This window comes from Octopus sinensis, linkage group LG6, assembly GCF_006345805.1.
Source record: "Octopus sinensis linkage group LG6, ASM634580v1, whole genome shotgun sequence".
In the NCBI taxonomy this organism is placed as follows: Eukaryota; Metazoa; Mollusca; class Cephalopoda; order Octopoda; family Octopodidae; genus Octopus; species Octopus sinensis.
This window is the reverse complement of record NC_043002.1, coordinates 82,675,095-82,678,916: the sequence shown is the minus strand read 5'-3', so window position 1 is coordinate 82,678,916 and position 3,822 is coordinate 82,675,095. Positions and strand designations below refer to the sequence as shown.

Here is a 3,822-nt window from a genome sequence, read left to right as displayed (position 1 = left end):
CATTTAGAGCACAGTTTAAGCTACCTTTTCGTGGAAGAAGGTTTATGTTCCTATAACCTGTGTTAATTCTGTAACCCTTCAAAATGGAAGATAAGAAAGTTCATTTTCGGCACTTGATGCCTTGGAAACCAGACAAAAATTGCTGCAGCTCGGCTGGGATGTGTTACCCCACCCTCCATTTTCACCAGATATTGCTCCTTCGGATTTCTATTTATTCAGGTCTCTGCAGAATAGTCTTAATGGCAAAAATTTCAATTCTTTCGATGACGTAAAAAGATACCTTGATGAATTCCTTGCCACGAAACCACCCCACTTCTTGGAAGAGGGCATTTTCAAGTTAAAGGGAAAATGGAGACGCATTGTGCAACAAAATGATTGATTAAAAATGTAATGGTAAGTATTTATTGACCTTTTTCTTTCCTTTAAAAATAAGCACGAACTTTCCGGACAACCCAATATTTTAACGGTGGTGCAAAGACGAAAGACAATGTTAGTTCAAGTGAAAATCGAACTAATGACGTACAATGGACGCAAGTAAGACAAGGTGTTTATTGCAGAGTCTGTATTGTTTCGGCCATGTTAATAGAGATGACATCACTGCACTAGCAGAATCCACATAGGACCTCCAGATACTGGTCAGCGAAGTTAGTTCTTCAGCCACAAATATAGGCCTGAACCACAGCACCAAGATGACCCAAAACATACTGATTGAGATAGCCTGCATCTCTGATGCATACATTAATCAGAAGGAAGTAGCAGTAGAAGACAGCTTCATCTGTCTTGGGAACTGCAAAGGGGACACGAGAAAAGGGCTTGATTGAAGGGTGGGAAAGAAGTCAGCCGCATTCAAACGGTACTGTAGCATCACCAACAACAACAGCCGTCTGTATTATCAGCATAGAGAACCTCAACAAATACAGCAACAAAAACTCCATCGACACTGAAAAAGTTAACAACGAACAATAATTTTACAATCCAGAGCAGCGGAATCTAAAAGTACAGTAACAACAACAACAACAACAACAACAACAACAACAACAGATGCAATAACGACAGCAACAGCAAGAACAGCAACGAAAAGAACAAGAGCAAAAACAACAACTGAGACGAGAGTCACAATAAAAACACCAAGAAGAGCAATACTAACAGCTGCAGTAATAGGAAACACAACAACAGCAACAACTGGAATTAAAACAACAACAACAACAACAGTAACAGTAGCAGTGGTAGCAGCAGCAGCAGTGACAACGAATGAAGTAACGGGAACAGCGACAATAACAATAGCAACACTAAGCACCCTAAAGAATACTAACAAGATATTTCGGCTAAAAACCCCAAACCCCAAACCCCTAACCCTTTTGTGACAACAACAATACAACAAAACATCAGCTCCCTATTCACGTGATCCCTAGCAAAAATGAAGAAATAAAGAATGAGGGAATGAAAAAGGGTGGGATGAGGGTGGGAGAAAAAGCCGGGAAAGTTTGTAGCTTTTGACGAAATGACACACAAAATAAGTCATTGACGTCATCAGAGACAGTTAATGAGAGAACAGCAGTTGGTGTATATATATGGGGATATATATATACATTATACATACATATATATATATCATATATATATATAATATTATATATATAATATATATATATATTATATATATATATATATATATATATATATATGTATAGTATATATATGTATATATATGTATGTATATGTATATGTATGTATATATATATAGCTATATATATATATATATATATATATGTATATATATGTATATATATGGATTATATTTATATGTATATATATATATATAATATATATAGTAATATATCTATATATAGTATACATATATGTATATGTATATGTATATAGATATGTATATGTGTATATATATATATACATACATATATATATAAGATATATATATATATATAGTTATATATATATATAGTATATGTATATATATATGTATATATATATATATGCATATGTATACATGTATATGTGTGCGTGTATACATATATATGTATATGTTTATATATATATGTATATGTGTGTATATATATATTATATATATATATATACATATATATATATATACATATACATATTATACATACATACATACATATATATATATATATATATATTATATATTATTATATATATATATATATATATATAATATAATATATATATATATATATCGGTCTATATACTGTGGTAGCGTATAGAACGTAGGGTGAAGTGGTGTTTACATTGGGTGAAAGAACAAACTGTGCATACGTATATGTATATCTATATATGTAAATATAAACACCCACGCATACACGAGTATATGTGTGTGTGTATATTGCCAGAAGCTTTCTCTCTCTTTCTCTTTTCTGCTCATACACACGTACACATACATAAGTACGCAGCCATGCAAACATACGTGCGTGCACGTGTATTATGTATACACGCATACACACACACGCAGACACACACACGCAGACACGCACACACACGCACACACACACATACACACACAAGTATAAAGAGAAATGATGTGAACAAAAGGAGCAAACAGGGTGCTCAATAGAACACAAGAAGTGTTACGTAATCTATTTTGAATGGAAACTGGAATTTCACAAATTTTGGCACCGAATTTCTGATCTTCGGACGGGATTGGAAAATTATTTGACAACCAGAAACAACTGAACCGGGTGTAATTTGAAGGAGATTTAGCTGTTATTTCTAGCATACAAGTCATGTGCAAAGACGTTGTTTCTAATTGGCCAGTTATTGCGACTGGATCCACAAAAACCAGGAAGTGACCTCTATGGTATGCCAGTGTCGTTCACTTTAGCACTTTTCAGTGAAAGGTCACAACTTATTTCACCACCATCTTTGCATTAAATTTGTCCAAATGTAATTTTCTTCTAAACGCTTAAATAATGGGAGGATATGTTTACATTATAACTCAAACATTTCAATTTACTTCCGCAGACGTCACTTCCGGTTGTCATTTTGCATAAACATGGGAAATCTAGCAAAAACTTGATCGTTCATTATTTGCTACAGCTGTATGACGTCACGGTTCTACTGACCTATGACGTTACTGGCTATGTATGCTTGCAAGTATGTCTGCATATATGTGTCAGGTCACTCTTAGTACTTCTGGTAACATGTAACGCAGTACAACCTGTCACATGGTCGGGCCATCGGTGACAAAACCAGCAACTTTGCCAAGCCTTCTTGGTGAGGAGGGTGGTTTTCGTTCGACACTCAGCAAGGCGAAAAAACAAAATCTGTCAAAGTACGAATGAACTCTGCAGAGTCAACGGCCACACGACAGCTAAAAGCGAGAAGCCTTTAGTTATTGTTCAGACATTTCTCTTGGAGAGGTCAAGGGATTAAGCGGGTTGACAGGAGAAAAAGTTGGCTGACCTAGATTTTGCAGATGACATCACTGCACTAGCAGAATCCACATAGGACCTCCAGATACTGGTCAGCGAAGTTAGTACTTCAGCCACAAATATAGGCCTGAACCACAGCACCAAGAAGACCCAAAACATACTGATTGAGATACCCTGCATCTCAGATGCATACATTAATCAGAAGGAAGTAGCAGTAGAAGACAGCTTCATCTGTCTTGGGAACTGCAAAGGGGACACGAGAAAAGGGCTTGATTGAAGGTTGGTAAAGAAGTCAGCCGCATTCAAACGGTTTAGTAAAATCCGAAGGGCAAAGAATCTTCTCTAAAAAACAAAATGCATCGTATTTTCCACCCTTCTATATAGCAGCAAAGCATGGCTCGTGAAAGTCATTCAA

At 35.6% G+C, this 3,822-nt stretch overlaps 1 protein-coding gene across 1 annotated transcript in view; it reads right to left on the bottom strand.

Annotated features, from left to right (window-relative positions):
- LOC115213508 (sodium-dependent serotonin transporter) overlaps positions 1 to 1,565 on the bottom strand; it is a 26,547-nt gene extending 24,982 nt beyond the window's left edge. The window contains exon 1 of the mRNA XM_029782518.2: positions 1,554 to 1,565. The gene's annotated coding sequence lies outside the window, so the exon portion shown is untranslated. The remainder of the gene's footprint in view (positions 1 to 1,553) is intronic.
- Positions 1,566 to 3,822: the final 2,257 nt, after the last annotated feature.